This window comes from Pleurodeles waltl, chromosome 4_1, assembly GCF_031143425.1.
Source record: "Pleurodeles waltl isolate 20211129_DDA chromosome 4_1, aPleWal1.hap1.20221129, whole genome shotgun sequence".
Taxonomy (NCBI): Eukaryota; Metazoa; Chordata; class Amphibia; order Caudata; family Salamandridae; genus Pleurodeles; species Pleurodeles waltl.
The window spans coordinates 17,282,816-17,302,741 of record NC_090442.1 but is presented as its reverse complement, the minus strand read 5'-3'; the positions used below and the strand labels follow the sequence as shown (position 1 = coordinate 17,302,741).

At 47.3% G+C, this 19,926-nt stretch overlaps 1 pseudogene; it reads right to left on the bottom strand.

Moving 5' to 3' along the window:
* Positions 1 to 10,452: 10,452 nt before the first annotated feature.
* The window catches only part of LOC138287256 (zinc finger protein 271-like), a 39,215-nt pseudogene continuing 29,741 nt past the window's right edge, over positions 10,453 to 19,926 (bottom strand).

Below are 19,926 nucleotides of genomic sequence, written 5' to 3'. Positions count from 1 at the left end.
TGCTGGGGACCCAGGCTTGGCTGTGCATGAAGGAAGTCCTGAAAGAGTGCACAGGAGCCGGAGCAGCTGCAAATCACGTGGTACAAAGCTTTGCAGTCTAGCGTGGGGAGGCAAGGACTTACCTCCACCAAACTTGGACTGAAGAGTCACTGGACTGTGGGAGTCACTTGAACAGTGTTGCTGTGTTCCAGGGACCACGCTCGTCAGGATGAGAGGGGACCCATAGGACAAGTGTTGCAGTCTTTTGGTGCCTGCGTTAGCAGGGGGAAGATTCCGTCGACCCACAGGAGATTTCTTCTGAGCTTCTGGTGCAGGGTGAAGGCAGGCTACCCCCAGAGCATGCACCACCTGGAAACAGTCGAGAAAGTCAGCAGGATAAGGCGCTACAATGTTGCTGGTAGTCGTATTGCTATTTGTTGCGGTTTTGCAGGCGTCCTGGAGCAGTCAGCGGTCGATCCTTGGTAGAAGGTTAAGAGGGAGATGCAGAGGAACTCTGGTGAGCTCTTGTATTCGTTATCTGAAGAATTCCCCAACTGCTGTTGCAGTTTTTTGAGTCAGGAGACAGGCCAGTAGGGCTGGAGCCAAAGCAGTTGTTGTCTCTATCGTCTCTGCAGGGCTTTCAGGTCAGCAGTCCTTCTTCTTGGTTCAGGTTGCAGAAATCTGATTTCCTGGGTTCTGGGGTGTCCCTAAATACTCAATTTAGGGGGGTGTTTAGGTCTGGGGGGCAGTAGCCAATGGCTACTGTCCTGGAGGGTGGCTACACCCTCTTTGTGCCTCCTCCCTGAGGGAGGGGGGCACATCCCTAATCCTATTGGTGGTATCCTCCAAAACTAAGATGGAGGATTTCTAAAGGCAGGGTTCACCTCAGCTCAGTGCAACTTAGGGGCTGTACTGACTGGTAGGTGACTCCTCCTTGTTTTCCTCATTATCTCCTCCAGCCTTGCCGCCAAAAGTGGGGACAGTGGCTGGAGGGGCGGGCATCCCCACTAGCTGGGATGCCCTGTGGTGCTGTAACAAAAGGCTCACCGCCAGGTGTTACAGTTCCTGCAGGGGGAGGTGAGAAGCACCTCCACCCAGTACAGGCTTTGTTCCTGGCCACAGCGTGACAAAGGCACTCTCCCCATGTGGCCTGCAACTCGTCTGGTTGTGGCGGGCTGGCAGAAACTGGTCAGCCTAACACTAGAAGTCAGATTGGTATTTAGTGGGCATCTCTAAGACGCCCTCTGGGTGCTTTGTACAATAAATTGCACACTGGCATCAGTGTGCATTTATTGTGCTGAGAAGTTTGATACCAAACTTCCCAGTTTTCAGTGTAGCTATTATGGTGCTGTGGAGTTCGTGTTTGACAACCTTCCAGACCATATACTCTTTATGGCTACCCTGCACTTACAATGTCTAAGGTTTTGCTTAGACACTGTAGGGGCATAGTGCTCATGCACATATGCTCTCACCTGTGGTATAGTGCACCCTCCCTTAGGGCTGTAAGGCCTGCTAGAGGGGTGACGTACCTATGCCACAGGCAGTGTGAGGTTGGCATGGCACTCTGAGGGGAATGCCATGTGGACTTAGTCATTTTCTCCCCACCAGCACACACAAGCTGTGAGGCAGTGTGCATGTGCTGAGTGAGGGGCTCCTAGGGGGGCATAAGATATGCTGCAGCCCTTAGAGACTTTCCCTGGCATCATGACCCTTGGTTTCAGGGGTACCATTTGCAAGGGACTTATTTGAGTGCCAGGGCTGTGCCAATTGTGGAAGCAAAGGTACAGTTTAGGGAAAGAACACTGGTGCTGGGGCCTGGTTAGAAGGGTCCCAGCACACTTTCAATCATAACTGGCATCAGCAGAAGGCAAAACGTCAGGGGGTAACCATGCCAAGGAGGCATTTCCTTACACTCATAAGTAGATGGGGATGTGCAATGGGCTGGCCTGATAGTGGAGGAAGGTCCAGGGTAGAGTCCAGTCTATTTGTATCACAGGTGCATTGGCCAATAAGGCATAGGAAGGGGAGCATTGGCAGTTCAAGGTGGACAGGGTGACAGTGTGGGACAGAAGGGTGACAATCAGGAGAGTCTTATTTCCTGTCAGGGGTCTTGGCAATGTTCTCTGGCTTCTGCCTGGATCGCATGGGCAGTTTGCGGGTGGTTCTTCTTCTGCAGGGGGTGGGGTGCTGGTGGCCTATTGGTCCTGTGGCGGGGCCTCCTATCCACTAGCGCCGGCGGAGGTGGAAGGCTGTTCCTCGGTTTGGCTAGTGTCAGGCGCCTGTTGTGCCACTGCCTCCCTCATGGTCTTGCCCATGTCAGCCAGCACCCCTGCAATGGTGACCAGGATGGTGTAGATTTTTGTTAGGCCATCCCTGATACCCAGGTACTGTCCCTCCTGCAGCCGCTGGGTCTCCTGCAACTTGGCCAGTATCTGCCCCATCGTCTCCTGGGAATGGTGGTATGCTCCAGGATGTTGGAGAGTGCCTCGTGGATAGTGGGTTCCATGGGCCTGTCCTCCCTCTGTCGCACAGCAGTCCTCCCAGCTTCCCTGTTGTCCTGTGCCTCTGTCCCCTGAACCGTGTGCCCACTGCCACTGACCCCAGGTCCCTGATCGTCCTGTGTTTGTGGAGTTGCCTGGGGTCCCTGCAGTGGTGGACACACTGCTGATTGATGGATCCTGGGGACAGTGGCATGGGCCCTCTGGGTGGGTACTGTTGTGGTGTTTCCTGAGGGGGGAGGCTCTGTGGTAGGTTGGGATTGTGGCAGGGGAACCAACTGTCCAGAGGTCCCGGATGGGCCAGGTTGGTCATCCTGATCCAGGTGTGCAGAGCTGCTGTTGTCACTGTGGGCCTCTTCTGTGGGGGGACTGGATGGCACCTCCTCTCCGGTGATGTTGAGTTTGGGTCCTGTGGGGATGCAAATGCAGTGTTATTGTATCTGTGTGTGCCATCTTGTGCATGGGTGTGTTTCCCTGTATGATAGTGATTTCCCTGTCAGCTTGCCCTTGTGCGAGTGGTGATTTTGTGGGCTTGGTGATTCTCTCTACTGGGCATGCTGTGGTGATGGGTGTCCATGCAGGTCTGTGTGGGGGGTCCATGCTTTGGTGTTGCATGCAGGTCTTGGTATTGGGATGGGTGGGTTGTGATAGTAGGGTATATGTGAGGTGGTGGAGTGATGGGGGTGAGGGTAGGGGTAGGAGTTTGTGATGGCATACAGGTAGGGTGTATGGGATGAAGTAGTAAAGATTTGACTTACCAGAGTCCAGTCCTCCTGCTACTCCTGCGAGGCCCTCAGGATGCATGATTGCCAAGACTTGCTCCTCCCATGTTGTAAGTTGTGGGGGAGGAGGTGGGGGTTCACCGCCAGTCCTCTGTACTGCTACCTGGTGTCTTGCAACAACGGAACGCACTTTCCCCCGTAGGTCGTTCCACCTCTTCCTGATGTCATCCCTGTTTCTTGGGTGCTATCCCACGGCGTTGACCCTGTCCACGGTTCTCCGCAATAGCTCCATCTTCCTTGCAATGGGCGTCTGCTGCACCTGTGATCCTGGGGTGTCTTTGGGGTGCCATGGATGTGGTGCGAGTGATTTGTGTGAGGATGTGTGTGGTGATGTGTGGGGTGATGTGTTGGAGCGTATGCCGTAAGGTGCGTGGATGGTGTATGGGTGATGGTGTTCTGTGGCTCTGATTGAGTGGGTGTTCCTGGCTTGTGTATCTCGGTGTTGGCAATAATTTTTTTTTCGTAAAGGGTTCTGGGTAATGTGGGTGTGTGTTTTATATTGGTGTGGGTGTGATGTGTGTATTTGTGTCAGGTGTGTATAGTTTGAATTGTCCAATCTGGTGGTGTTTTGTAAATGTGTGTGTATTTTGAGAGTGGCGGTGTGTACCGCCAATGGTTTACCGCGTTTGAGAGACAGCCACGGTGATTCGTGGGTCGTGATACTGTGGGCGTATTCCTGTTGGCATAACAGTGTAGGTTCTGCTATCGCCAGTTTATCACTGACCTTTGGGCATTGGTGTGGGTGTGTGGGTGTGATGTGGGTATGTGTCTCAGGTATGTATAGTTTGAATTGTCCAATCTGGTGGTGTTTTGTAAATGTGTGTGTATTTTGAGCGTGGCGGTGTGTACCGCCAATGGTTTACCGCGTTTGAGAGACAGCCACGGTGATTCGTGGGTCGTGATACTGTGGACGTATTCCTGTTGGCATAACAGTGTAGGATTCGTGGGTTGTGATACTGTGGGCGTATTCCTGTTGGTATAACAGTGTAGGTTCTGCTATCGCTAGTTTATCACTGACCTTTGGGCATTGGTGTGGGTGTGTTGGTGTGATGTGTGTATGTGTGTCAGGTGTGTATAGTGTGAATTGTCCAATCTGGTGGTGTTTTGTAAATGTGTGTGTATTTTGAGCGCGGCGGTGTGTACTGCCAATGGTTTACTGCGTTTGAGAGACAGCCACGGTGATTCGTGGGTCGTGATACTGTGGGCGTATTCCTGTTGGCATAACTGTGTAGGTTCTGCTATCGCCAGTTTATCACTGACCTTTGGGCTGGCGGACTTGTTTGGGTGTCTGTATTGTGGAGGAATTCTCAGTATGGGTCATAATACCCGTGGGGAATACCGCTGCGGCCACTTATGTTGGCGGCCGTCAGCACGCAGTAGGTGGCATTTATGGGAACGGTTGTAATAAGGGCCAAAGTCCACATAATTGGCTGTTAAGGATTTGCCCACTAAATCCATCTAGGATGCAGGGCTTTAGCATTTGGAACACTAGCTTTAGTGACAGCCTCTAAGGCTGGAATTGGTGTAACAATTATGCATTTTCCTTGTGCAAGAGGTCGGTCTTTTATGATAGCCATCTGCACCACAGTCAGAATTTTCTTAGTGGATGTAAAATGCATTCCCACATTAGAATGTAAAAGCGATTTACATGCAATCGGCACCGTTTCACATTTGTTGAAGGATATTTAAGTAAATCTAATGCCCATCCCCCCAATTATTCGGATGAAAAGGTTTGTAGTACTTAAACGTGTATGTAAATGTTGTGTAGCAAGTAAGTCAGATTGTAGCGATCTGAGTATGTCAGTGTGTTCAAATGTCCAATGTGACCTGGGAAAATCCGGATGTATTAATTCATGCAAGAGTTTTATGCGTTGTGTATAGTCAAGAATGTATGTCCTGCCAAAACTAACGAAACCCATAAGCGATTGAAGCTTCCGAAGAGCATTAGGTGGTTGAAGAAGTACACACATCTCTAAGCAGTGAACTGCAAAACTTTTGCTTTCATTTCTGAGTTCATATCCCAAGAATATGACACTGAAAAATGCAATGTGACATTTCTTCAAATTAAATTTGTAACCAATGGCAGCAAACCAGGAAATTATGCGACCAACTTTTGCTAAATGTCCGTTTAACTCATCATCCATTAGGGAGCTTTATCTACATAAGACAATGCGTCTAGGTCAATATCCTGAAGAACGGACACTATAAGGGCAGCAAACAGTCCTGAACTGTTCTTCTACCACATGGCCAGTTGTGCAAAGCGACGCTGGAAGCCAAGCACGGAGAAGGCAGTTAAGGCCCTACTCTCGGGCGCTAGATTTTGACTGAAAAAAACATTGGAAATATCCATTTTTATGGACAATATTATTAATAAGTGCCAATACTGTGTGTTTTTTCTATTGTAACAGTGAGTGTATGTCTATTCAAATGTCTATACGCTAAGACTATTCTATAGGAATGATTCAATTACTTCCTGGAACTCTAACGGAGATGGGATGTCCCCAACGGGTGCTTTAGCATCCCGCTAGATAGGATATTGTGGTTGCACTTGCGGGTTGGACCTTAAGGATACTGTGTGATAAGGAGAGTCCTTATCCTAGCCTACATGATTGTGGTGTAGTGCTCGGGCTTCAGCAAGAGCCCATTTGTAGGAAAGTACCATCTTGCCTGGCATGTTACCCCCATATTTCACTGTATATATGTTGTTTTAGTCTATGTGTCACTGGGACCCTGCCAGGCAGGGCCCCAGTGCTCATAAGTATGTGCCCTGTATGTGTTCCCTGTGTGATGCCTAACTATCTCACTGAGGCTCTGCTAACCAGAACCTCAGTGGTTATGCTCTCTCTGCTTTCCAAATTTGTCACTAACAGGCTAGTGACTAAACTTACCAATTCTCATTGGCACACTGGTACACCCATATAATTCCCTAGTATATGGTACTGAGGTACCCAGGGTATTGGGGTTCCAGGAGATCCCTATGGGCTGCAGCATTTCTTTTGCCACCATTAGGGAGCTCTGACAATTCTTACACAGGCCTGCCACTGCAGCCGGCGTGAATTAACGTCCACGTTATTTCACAGCCATTTGCCACTGCACTTAAGTAACTTATAAGTCACCTATATGTCTAACCGTCACCTGGTGAAGGTTGGGTGCAAAGTTACTTAGTGTGTGGGCACCCTGGCACTAGCCAAGGTACCCCCACATCGTTCAGGGCAAATTCCCCGGACTTTGTGAGTGCGGGGACACCATTACACCCGTGCACTGTACATAGGTCACTACCTATGTACAGCGTCACTTTGGTAACTCCGAACATGGCCATGTAACATGTCTAAGATCATGGAATTGTCACCCCAATGCCATTCTGGCATTGGGGGGAAAATTCCATGATCCCCCGGGTCTCTAGCACAGAACCCTTGTACTGCCAAACTGCCTTTCCGGGGTCTCCACTGCAGCTGCTGCTGCTGCCAACCCCTCAGACAGGTTTCTGCCCTCCTGGGGTCCAGGCAGCCCTGGTCCAAGAAGGCAGAACAAAGGGCTTCCTCTGAGAGAGGTTGTAACACCCTCTCCCTTTGGAAATAGGTGTGAGGGCTGGGGAGGGGTAGCCTCCCCCAGCCTCTGGAAAGGCTTTGATGGGCACAGATGGTGCCCATCTCTGCATAAGCCAGTCTACACCGGTTCAGGGATCCCCCAGCCCTGCTCTGGCGTGAAACTGGACAAAGGAAAGGGGAGTGACCACTCCCCTGACCTGCACCTCCTAGGGGAGGTGCCCAGAGCTACTCCAGTGTGTCCCAGACCTCTGCCATCTTGGAAACAGAGGTGTTTGTGGCACACTGGACTGCTCTGAGTGGCCAGTGCCAGCAGGTGACGTCAGAGGCTCCTTCTGATAGGCTCTTACCTCTCTTGGTGGCCAGTCCTCCTTCCTAGGTTGCCAAACCTCCTTTTCTAGCTATTTAGGGTTTCTGCTTTGGGGATCTCACCAGATAACGAATGCAAGAGCTCACCAGAGTTCCTCTGCATCTTCCTCTTCACCTTCTACCAAAGGATCGACCGCTGACTGCTCAGGACGCCTGCAAAACCGCAACAAAGTAGCAAGACAACTACTAGCAACCTTGTATCGCTTCATCCTGCCAGCTTTCTCGACTGTTTCCAGGTGGTGCATGCTCTGGGGGTAGCCTGCCTCCTCTCTGCACCAGGAGCTCTGAAGAAATCTCCCGTTGGTTGACGGAATCTTCCCCTTGCAACCGCAGGCACCAAAAGACTGCATCACTGGTCCTCTGGGTCCCCTCTTAGCACGACGAGCGTGGTCCCTGGAACTCAGCAACTCTGTCCAAGTGACTCCCACAGTCCAGTGACTCTTCAGTCCAAGTTTGGTGGAGGTAAGTCCTTGCCTCCCCACGCTAGACTGCATTGCTGGGTACAGCGTGATTTGCAGCTGCTCCGGCTCCTGTGCACTCTTCCAGGATTTCCTTCGTGCACAGCCAAGCCTGGGTCCCCGACACTCTAACCTGCAGTGCACATCCTTCTGAGTTGTCCTCCGGCGTCGTGGGACTCCCTTTTGTGTCTTCGCATGGACTCCAGTTCACTCTTCTTTCAAGTGCCTGCTCAGGTACTTCTGCGGGTGCTGCCTGCTTCTGTGAGGGCTCCCTGACTTGCTGGGCGCCCCCTCTGTCTCCTCCTCCAAGTGGCGACATCCTGGTCCTTCCTGGGCCACAGCAGCACCCAAAAACCTCTACCACGACCCTTGCAGCTAGCAAGGCTTGTTTGCGGTCTTTCTGCGTGGTAACACCTCTGCAAGCTCCATCGCGACGTGAGACATCCATCCTCCAAAGGAGAAGTTCCTAGCTCTCTTCTTTCTTGCAGAACTCCAAGCTTCTTCCAACAGGTGGCAGCTTCCTTCCACCCTCAGCTGGCATTTCCTGGGCTCCTGCCCACTCTCGACACTGTCGCGACTCTTGGACTTGGTCCCCTTGTTTTACAGGTACTCAGGTCCGGAAATCCACTGTTGTTGCATTGCTGGTGTTTGTTCTTCCAGCAGAATCCCCCTATCACGACTTCTGTGCTTTCAGGGGGTAGCAGGTGCACTTTACACCTACCTTTCAGGGTCTTGGGGTGGGCTATTTTTCTAACCCTCACTGTTTTCTTACAGTCCCAGCGACCCTCTAGAAGCTCACATAGGTTTGGGGTTCATTCGTGGTTCGCATTCCACTTTTGGAGTATATGGTTTGTGTTGCCCCTATACCTATGTGCTCCTATTGCAATCTATTGTAATTTTACACTGCTTGCATTACTTTTCTTGCTATTACCTGCATAATTTTGGTTTGTGTACATATATCTTGTGTATATATCTTATCCTCATACTGAGGGTACTCACTGAGATACTTTTGGCATATTGTCATAAAAATAAAGTACCTTTATTTTTAGTACTTCTGTGTATTGTGTTTTCTTATGATATTGTGCATATGACACCAGTGGTATAGTAGGAGCTTTACATGTCTCCTAGTTCAGCCTAAGCTGCTTTGCCATAGCTACCTTCTATCAGCCTAAGCTGCTAGAAACACCTCTTCTACACTAATAAGGGATAACTGGACCTGGCACAAGGTGTAAGTACCTCTGGTACCCACTACAAGTCAGGCCAGCCTCCTACACCATTTCGCTGCATACGTTTGTTTGATCTCCTCAGGGACAAGGGAAGAGAAAGAAGGAAGGATTACTGCTTCACCCTGAGGAGAAGAGAGGAGATTATTGTGACCAAGTGAAGTATAAATTTCAGCTATAATGGTCAGCACTTCACGCTCCTGGTTACCAGCAGCGACCACGGTGAGCTTCCAACATATAGCCAGAGATGCAGCTTCACCTCTGATGTTCGAGAGAATCATCTCAGAAAGGACAGGACCGTTTCCCAATAATTTCATACCCAAAACAGGGGCCAGGCACATACTCATCCTGCGCTTGCTTCAGGACATCTGGCAACACCGCCCAAGACGGCGTGCCATGAGTCAGGGTAGAGACAGCTGACCGCATGTGTTACAGTCCCCTATCTGGGGTACCATCCCATGTGGTAAGCTCATAGTTTATATTCTATGCTTGTCCTGTGGTCCCGTAAGGGGAATATAGCCTCAATTTGGTCTATTTTTTGGGCAAGCCAAATGGGAATTTCCTCACATACTGTGAGTACTTTACCCATAATTGCACTTCTGATCACAGGACTAATTATCGAAGCAGCAGGCAACTGTGTACACCCACCGCTGCCACTCGCACAGGAGCAGCCATCAAAGTGCAGTAATAAACTAAGCTAGTTGTCGTTAGAGTCGAACAACAGTCAAGTTACCTAAGGCTGGCCAAATAGCCCCTTCATTAGTAAGGGGTCCCATGCGTACTAGGGCAAGTACATGTTCTAGGGTGCCTCGAAACCAATTTGTATGTTCCAAATGTGTAAGTGGTATTTCCAAAAGTGCACATGCCCTGTATGCGTTAGGTGGTGCAATATTAGTGTATTCAAGAAAATTATTTGTATTACCTTCCACAGCCGGAACGTTGACCCAAGAACAAACAACTTCCATTCTGTAACCACTGTGTGCCTCAATCACGAAAATAAAATCACCACCCACATTAGTGAGGCCTTGAAATGTTAAATGTGTATGAACAGACCGTCTGCAGTTTACTGCAATTGGAACCGGTCGTGGCAAAAGTGGTAACAAAGCAGTAACACCAAAAATGGGTATTTTTAAATCTTTTTAAAAGCTTGAGCTCAAAGAATCACCTGTATTAAAAAGTACTGCGGAGGATAAATCCCACACACCATGGATGTCTCCGGTGTACGCGTGAGGGTACTATAGATTCTGAGGAGTACTACTCAGGTGAGCCATTACATAAGTACCAGACACATAGCCAATAGCGCCATGACGCAGGGAGTCTGCTCTTCCGGGCTGTGCCTTGGAACAACAGAACGTCAGAGTGCAGGGGCTGCTCCACTTCTGCCAAAGCAGTGCTGGCATCCCAAAAAACCTGTCTAGCTCACAGTGCCTTATTTGCCCTCCTAGCTTTACAGAGTGACAAGTAATTGTGGCTACCCAAAAGGCACGACACTCTATCCCCCTCTCAGGGAGCAGTGGAAAAACAGGTCAGTCCTTTTCCTCATTATCTTAGTCATACATATCCATACCAACAGTAAAAAAGACGCAATGAAAGTGCAGAATATATTTATTGCTACCAACGTAGTCTATTATGAAGCAAATTAGATGAGATTACAATACTGGTATAATTATGAAAATCATACTGAGACCATGAATAGGCCTCATGACAGTTGATGTACTTGGAGATGTGATAACAGAGTAAAGTGCTTCCAACGTTCAGCGCAATTGTGTGGTTTTCCCCTGTGTGCTTGGTTATGTCTTTCACGTTGTATTAGCTAAAACTCTTCATACGTTTATTACAATGACTATATCGGTTTGATAATTGACTATAGCTCTTTATACATCCACTGCACTTGAATGGTTTTCCCCTGTGTGTGTTCGCTGATGTCTTTGTAGATTTGATAATTGATTAAAGCTCTTCGCGTATTCACTGCACTTGAATGGTTTTCCCCTATGTGCGTTCGCTGATGTCGTTGTAGATTTGATAATTGATTAAAGCTCTTTGCACATTCACTGCACTTGAATGGCTTTTCCCCTGTGTGCGTTCGCTGATGTGTCTGTAGATTTGATAATTGACTAAAGCTCTTAGCACACTCACTGCACTTAAATGGCTTCTCCCCAGTGTGTGTTCGCTGATGTCCTTGTAGACTTGATAATTGATTAAAGCTCTTTTCACATTCACTGCACTTAAATGGCTTCTCCCCAGTGTGTGTTCGCTGATGTGTTTGTAGGTTTGATAACTGAATAAAGCTCCTCGCACATTCACTGCACTTGAATGACTTTTCCCCTGTGTGTGTTCGCTGATGTGTTTGTAGGTTTGAAAAACATCTAAAGCTCTTCAAACATTCACTGCAATGGTATGGTTTTTCTCCTGTGTGTGTTCGCTGATGTCTTTGAAGGTGTGATAACAGGCTATAGCTCTTCACACATTCATTGCAATGGTATGGTTTTTCTCCGGTGTGTGTTCGATTATGTCTTTGGAGGTCTGATAAACGGCTAAAGCTCTTCACACACTCATTGCAATGGTATGGTTTTTCCCCTGTGTGTGTTCGCTGATGACTTTGGAGGTGTGATAACCAACTAAAGCTCTTCAGACATTGATTGCAATGGTATGGTTTTTCCCCGGCATGTGTTCGCTGATGTGTTTGTAGGTTTGAAGAACATCTAAAGCTCTTCAAACATTCACTGCAATGGTATGGTTTTTCTCCTGTGTGTGTTCGCTGATGTATTTGAAAGTGTGATAACTGACTAAAGCTCTTCACACATTCATTGCAATGGTATGGTTTTTCTCCGGTGTGTGTTCGATGATGTCTTTGGAGGTCTGATAAACGGCTAAAGCTCTTCACACACTCATTGCATTGGTATGGTTTTTCCCCTGTGTGTGTTCGCTGATGTCTTTGGAGGTGTGATAACCAACTAAAGCTCTTCACACATTGATTGCATTTGTATGGTTTTTCCCTTGTGTGTGTTCGATTATGTCTTTTGAGGTCAGATAAACAGCTACAACTCTTCCCACATTCACTGCACTTGAATGGTTTTTCTCCCGTGTGTGTTTGCTGATGGCTTTGGAGCTGTGATGACTGACTAGAGCTCTTTACACATTCACTGCATCTGAATGGCTTTTCCCCTGTGTGTGTTCGCTGATGCTCTTTTAGGAGTGCTAAATGACTTAAGCTTTGCACACATTCAGTGCAATAGAACAGTTCTTCTCCTGTGTGAGTTTGCTGATGGTGCTTTTGTAGCGATGACAAACTAAAGCTCTCGCTGCACATGTATGATTCTTCTTTCTTGGTTGGTGTCTCTGGGTCAGGGATATATTTGTCCACTTCCCACGACTGTGTTTCCTGACGGGCCAACATGGTTGATAAAGCACTTGTACTATTCTCACATTTGCTGTAGCTGCTGGTATTTAGAACATTTGATTTCCAATTCAAAAATAGAATGCAATGGTCACTAAATTCTTGCCACACTCACAATATGTGTCAGTCTTCTTTGTGAGCGTTGTGTCTTTAGAACAGATAACAGTTTTTGACATTTGTGGGTAAAGATTAATCCTCCTTCTGGTAGGTGCAAATTGAGATAGTACTCTTTATTTTAAACAGAAGAAATCCTCTTTTCTTCACCCCTTAGTTGTTTGTCTCCACTCTTGTGCTTTACTCTGGTTGCTGTGGTTTGGCTAGAAAGAGTTTACAATACACCTAGAGCACTGAATGATAGTCTGTTATCACTTTAGGAAGCAGAGCACTGCTGTAACCAATTTATACTGATCCCATGATCACAGGTAGTGTTGCACACATAACGTAGTTTGTCAGTGTTGTTGACTTAATTTTCTAGAGTTCATTTCCTAGTCATGTGCTGCGAAGGTCCACGCCTCAGACTTTCACTGAATTGCCCTTGACTGATTCTTCCAGGATCTGTCAATTTATGTTCAGATTCCTCTGTCTCTGCACTGATGTTTACCGAAATACTGTTACACTGTTTCTTGCCGCTGTTTTGCAGATTTCCAATATTATCTTCATTATTCATAATCATTTTGTGCATTCAGGGCATTTTCTGTGGACTGTAAAGAGATAAAAAATTACTAAATGCAAACGTAATGTACTGTGAATACACAATATTTACCTGGCTATAAAAGACATCACTTCTTTGCTGTCTTTGAAACTTATCAAAGGATATTTCACCATACACAGATATTTTAATAAATGTTCTGTTGAATAAGTCTCATTGTATTTACTTCAGAAAAGGAGGTGATTTACTGTTCACAGAGTAACTTAGTGAAGAACAGGCGCTCACGGAGCACCCACATGCAACAGGTACAGCTTTAGGAAGATGCACATGGCCAATATTTCATTTAGACAAGAACATATTGTGGAAAAAGAGATGGAGCAGGTTGTGCTGCTGATACCTAAGTTTCAGGAAGTGAATTATAAAGGTAATTCTTTAGGAATTATATAACAAAGGTAAACGCATTTATGAACCTCAATGCTTTTCTGTTCACTTTATAACAGCTCAAGTGCCAACTCATGTTTGTTAAGTAACTTTTGCCACTCTCCCCCGTACTATAGCCACTGCCTGCAAAGGCACCACATCAGGGCCCTCGTGTGCCAAAGTGCATGCAGGACTAGGAGAATGCAGGAACCCATCAGACCAAGGAGCAATAGGACCTTCAGAACTGGGACTCATGTGCAGTGTTGGAAAGAGGGAACCAATTTCTGAATGTTTGCAATCCTCTGATTAGGAGGAAAGGAGCGGAGAAGAGTGTTTCCTGTACCGTCCCTATTAACTGGAGTCGGTAGGAGGGCTTCAGGTGAGATTTTGGCTTGTTGATCAATAAACCCAGGTCGAATAGCAGGACTACTCTTGACTGTACATAGCGAGACACAGCCTCTGGCAATCCACCTTTGATTAGCCAATCAATCAGATATAAGCAAATTAGTGTTCCCGACCTTTGGAGATGGGCTGCAACCACCGCCATCATCTTTGTAAAATTCAAGGTGACAATGTTAACTTAAGTGTGAATACTACAAACTAGTAGTGCATAAAACCCACCATAAAACGGAGATACCGCAGATGCGACCGCAAGATCAGGATGTGGAAGTAAGCATGCTGCAGGTCAAGTGACACCATCCAATCTCCAGCTTCCAACACCAATAACACTTGAGCTCGGGTCTACCTCTTGAACTTTTCCTTTTTGAGCAAGAAGTTCAATTCCCTGAGGTCCAGGATCCGATGCAGAAGGCCGTCCTCCTAGGGAACAAGGAAGGTGAACATGTTCCCACTCTGACACTTGCACCACAGCTCTTTTCTGTAGGAGTTCTACCACCTCTTGCTAAGGTTGTTTCATCCACTTCTACTTTCTTCTAACCTGAAAGACTGAAGCATTATTGTGCATTCAGGTTTTTGTTTTTTTGTTTTTAACACCCGCCTATCTCCCTATAACTAATGCAACTTGCGGGGCCTAGTTTTGGCCCGCACACATAAATAAAAGTGATACTTTAGTTTTCCCTGAAGTAGATAAAGTTCGGAACTTGTTGCATTTCATGCTACAGCTCCCTCCAAAGCAGGGCTTTTTTGTAAAGCAGAGTGAGGGGTTCATTGTAATGTCCCACTTCTACATTATGCACATAGATAGGGCAAACAAACATTGATTAACAATTTAATAATAATTAACCATACCAGTCATACCGTTCTTATGACAACCGATAATTTACCTGACAAATACTCACAGCCTTCACATTAATAATTTTTTTCATAAAGCGCCAGGAAGCACGTAGCACCAATGATAGTAATTATCACGGTAGAACCACAATGGAGCGCAGGTCACATACACTAACCAGTTTTACTGTGAGCAAATATTTTACCATCTGACTTTAGTCCTTTAAGTTCCAATTAACCACAAGTACACTTCTAAAGCCCCCCAAAACCTCAGGGAAGGCCATTAGAGACTTTGTTGGTGTCAGGAAAAGTCCAGTCCAAGCCCAGTTGCCCCTGATCAACTGGGCAGTTGAAGAAAGGATTCTGTCACCTGAAGGATCCCTCTAACTTGAACAGGAGGTGAGCTTTATAATCCTTGAGTTTTCCTACGGAGCATGCAGCTTTACTACAATGATAATAGCTTTTAGACCATTTTCATTGTACTGACATGTGGAAAAGTAAACCTTTACATGTCCTACTTGTGAGAAGGTAGCCTCTTTCTAGCCTTGTTACCCCCACTTTTGGCCTGTTTGTGAGTGTATGTCAGGGTGTTTGTCACTGTTTTCACTGTCTCACTGGGATCCTGATAGCCAGGCCTCAGTGCTCATAGTGAAAACACTATGTTTTCAGTATGGTTGTTATGTGTCACTGGGATCCTGCTGGTCAGGACCCCAGTGCTCATAGGTTTGTGGCCTATATGTATGTGTCACTGGGACCCTGTCACACAGGGCCCCAGTGCTCATAGGTGTGCATGTATATGTTCCCTGTGTGGTGCCTAACTGTCTCACTGAGGCTCTGCTAACCAGAACCTCAGTGGTTATGCTCTCTCATTACTTTCAAATTGTCACTAACAGGCTAGTGACCAATTTTACCAATTTACATTGGCTTACTGGAACACCCTTATAATTCCCTAGTATATGGTACTGAGGTACCCAGGGTATTGGGGTTCCAGGAGATCCCTATGGGCTGCAGCATTTCTTTTGCCACCCATAGGGAGCTCTGACAATTCTTACACAGGCCTGCCACTGCAGCCTGAGTGAAATAACGTCCACGTTATTTCACAGCCATTTTACACTGCACTTAAGTAACTTATAAGTCACCTATATGTCTAACCTTTACCTGGTAAAGGTTAGGTGCAAAGTTACTTAGTGTGAGGGCACCCTGGCACTAGCCAAGGTGCCCCCACATTGTTCAGAGCCAATTCACTGAACTTTGTGAGTGCGGGGACACCATTACACGCGTGCACTACATATAGGTCACTACCTATATGTAGCTTCACCATGGTAACTCCGAATATGGCCATGTAACATGTCTATGATCATGGAATTGCCCCCTCTATGCCATCCTGGCATTGTTGGGACAATTCCATGATCCCAGTGGTCTGTAGCACAGACCCTGGTACTGCCAGACTGCCCTTCCTGGGGTTTCTCTGCAGCTGCTGCTGCTGCCAACCCCTCAGACAGGCAGCTGCCCTCCTGGGGTCCAGCCAGGCCTGGCCCAGGATGGCAGAACAAAGAACTTCCTCTGAGAGAGGGTGTGACACCCTCTCCCTTTGGAAAATGGTGTGAAGGCAGGGGAGGAGTAGCCTCCCCCAGCCTCTGGAAATGCTTTGTTGGGCACAGATGTGCCCAATTCTGCATAAGCCAGTCTACACCGGTTCAGGGACCCCTTAGCCCCTGCTCTGGTGCGAAACTGGACAAAGGAAAGGGGAGTGACCACTCCCCTGACCTGCACCTCCCCTGGGAGGTGTCCAGAGCTCCTCCAGTGTGCTCCAGACCTCTGCCATCTTGGAAACAGAGGTGCTGCTGGCACACTGGACTGCTCTGAGTGGCCAGTGCCACCAGGTGACGTCAGAGACTCCTGCTGATAGGCTCCTTCAGGTGTTAGTAGCCTTTCCTCTCTCCTAGGTAGCCAAACCCTCTTTTCTGGCTATTTAGGGTCTCTGTCTCTGGGGAAACTTTAGATAACGAATGCATGAGCTCAGCCGAGTTCCTCTGCATCTCTCTCTTCACCTTCTGATAAGGAAACGACCGCTGACCGCTCTGGAAGCCTGCAACATAGTAGCAAAGACGACTACTGCAACTCTGTAACGCTGATCCTGCCGCCTTCTCGACTGTTTTCCTGCTTGTGCATGCTGTGGGGGTAGCCTGCCTCCTCCCTGCACCAGAAGCTCCGAAGAAATCTCCTGTGGGTCGACGGAATCTTCCCCCTGCAACCGCAGGCACCAAAAAGCTGCATTACCGGTCCCTTGGGTCTCCTCTCAGCACGACGAGCGAGGTCCCTCGAATCCAGCGACACCGTCCAAGTGACCCCCACAGTCCAGTGACTCTTCAGCCCAAGTTTGGTGGAGGTAAGTCCTTGCCTCACCTCACTGGGCTGCATTGCTGGGAACCGCGACTTTGCAAGCTACTCCGGCCCCTGTGCACTTCCGGCGGAAATCCTTCGTGCACAGCCAAGCCTGGGTCCACGGCACTCTAACCTGCATTGCACGACTTTCTAAGTTGGTCTCCGGCGACGTGGGACTCCTTTGTGCAACTTCGGCGAGCACCGTTTCACGCATCCTCGTAGTGCCTGTTTCTGGCACTTCTCCGGGTGCTACCTGCTTCAGTGAGGGCTCCTTGTCTTGCTCGACGTCCCCTCTCTCTGCAGGTCCAATTTGCGACCTCCTGGTCCCTCCTGGGCCCCAGCAGCGTCCAAAAACGCCAAACGAACGATTTGCGTGTAGCAAGGCTTGTTGGCGTCCATCCGGCGGGAAAACACTTCTGCACGACTCTCCAAGGCGTGGGGGATCCATCCTCCAAAGGGGAAGTCTCTAGCCCTTGTCGTTCCTGCAGTATTCACAGTTCTTCAGCCTAGTAAGAGCTTCTTTGCACCAACCGCTGGCATTTCTTGGGCATCTGCCCATCTCCGAGTTGCTTGTGACTTTTGGACTTGGTCCCCTTGTTCCACAGGTACCCTCAGTCAGGAATCCATCGTTGTTGCATTGCTGATTTGTGTTTTCCTTGCATTTTCCCTCTAACACGACTATTTTGTCCTTAGGGGAACTTTGGTGCACTTTGCACTCACTTTTCAGGGTCTTGGGGAGGGTTATTTTTCTAACTCTCACTATTTCCTAATAGTCCCAGCGACCCTCTACAAGGTCACATAGGTTTGGGGTCCATTCGTGGTTCGCATTCCACTTCTGGAGTATATGGTTTGTGTTGCCCCTATCCCTATGTTTCCCCATTGCATCCTATTGTAACTATACATTGTTTGCACTGTTTTCTAAGACTATACTGCATATTTTTGCTATGGTGTATATATATCTTGTGTATATTTCCTATCCTCTCACTGAGGGTACACTCTAAGATACTTTGGCATATTGTCATAAAAATAAAGTACCTTTATTTTTAGTATAACTGTGTATTGTGTTTTCTTATGATATTGTGCATATGACACTAAGTGGTACTGTAGTAGCTTCACACGTCTCCTAGTTCAGCCTAAGCTGCTCTGCTAAGCTACCATTATCTATCAGCCTAAGCTGCTAGACACCCTATACACTAATAAGGGATAACTGGGCCTGGTGCAAGGTGCAAGTACCCCTTGGTACTCACTACAAGCCAGTCCAGCCTCCTACATTGGTTGTGCAGAGGTGGGATAAGTGCTTGAGACTACTTACCACTCTTGTCATTGTACTTTTCATAGGAGAAAAATATACAAAACAAGGTCAGTGTATATACACATAGCCAAAAAGTTTTGCATTTCCTCTTTTCACTCTTTTCTAAGTGCTGAAAAGTACTTCTAAACTTTCAAAAAAGTTCTTAAAAGTTTAAAAAGTTTTTTCTGTCTTTCCAAAAAGTTCTGAAAACTTTTTTTCTCTTTTTCTATCACTTTAACTCTCTCTAAAAAATGTCTGGCACAGGAAAAAATGTTGAACTGTCCAAACTTGCATATGATCACCTTAGCTGGAAAGGAGCAAGGAGTCTCTGCATAGAGAGAGGTTTGAGTGTAGGGAAGAATCCTTCCTTAGAACTGTTAATTAATATGCTTAGAGTACAGGATAAGGCCATAAGTGCCCAATCTGTAGAAAAAGTAGCTAATGGTTCTCAATCTGATCCAGGGACTCCCCCAGGAAAAGGTTCAGGAAAGAAACTTCTCAGCCTGCCCATTACTAGACAGTCTAGCATAGTTGGTACAGAGGTTGAATCACACCATACTGATGATGTGATCTCACATTATGCTGGTAGCCAAGCTGTTAGGGTGCCCTCTGTAAGGGACAGGTCTCCTTCTGTTCATTCCCATCATACCTCTGTATCTAGAAATGTCCCTCCCACCCACCCTGATGACAGATTGTTAGAAAGGGAGCTCAATAGATTGAGAGTGGAACAAACCAGACTGAAGCTCAAGAAGCAACAGCTGGATTTGGATAGACAGTCTTTAGAAATAGAGAGGGAAAGACAGAAGTTGGGTTTAGATACCCATGGTGGCAGCAGCAGTATTCCCCATAGTCATCCTGCAAAAGAGCATGATTCCAGGAATCTGCACAAGATAGTTCCCCCTTATAAGGAGGGGGATGACATTAACAAGTGGTTTGCTGCACTTGAGAGGGCCTGTGCTGTACAGGATGTCCCTCAAAAGCAGTGGGCTGCTATCCTATGGCTATCATTTAGTGGAAAAGGTAGGGATAGGCTCCTTACAGTGAAAGAAAATGATGCCAATAATTTCCAAGTTCTTAAGAATGCACTCCTGGATGGTTATGGCTTAACCACTGAACAGTACAGGATAAAGTTCAGAGAGACCAAAAAGGAGTCTTCACAAGACTGGGTTGATTTCATTGACCATTCAGTGAAGGCCTTGGAGGGGTGGTTACATGGCAGTAAAGTTACTGATTATGAAAGCCTGTATAACACAATCCTGAGAGAGCATATACTTAATAATTGTGTGTCTGATTTGTTGCACCAGTACCTGGTAGACTCTGATCTGACCTCTCCCCAAGAATTGGGAAAGAAGGCAGACAAATGGGTCAGAACAAGGGTGAACAGAAAAGTTCATACAGGGGGTGACAAAGATGGCAATAAGAAGAAAGATGGTGAAAAATCTCAAGATAAGCATGGGGATAAGGGTAAAACCAAAGATCCCACTTCAAATCTTAAACACTCTTCAGAGGGTGGGGATAAAACAAATTCTTCCTCTTCTTCCCAACCTGCACACATTAAAAAGCCTTGGTGCTTTGTGTGTAAAAATAGAGGCCATAGGCCAGGGGATAAGTCCTGTCCAGGTAAACCCCCTGAGCCTACCACCACTAATACATCAAGCTCTAGTGCCCCTAGCAGTAGTGGTACTAGTGGTGGGACTGCTGGC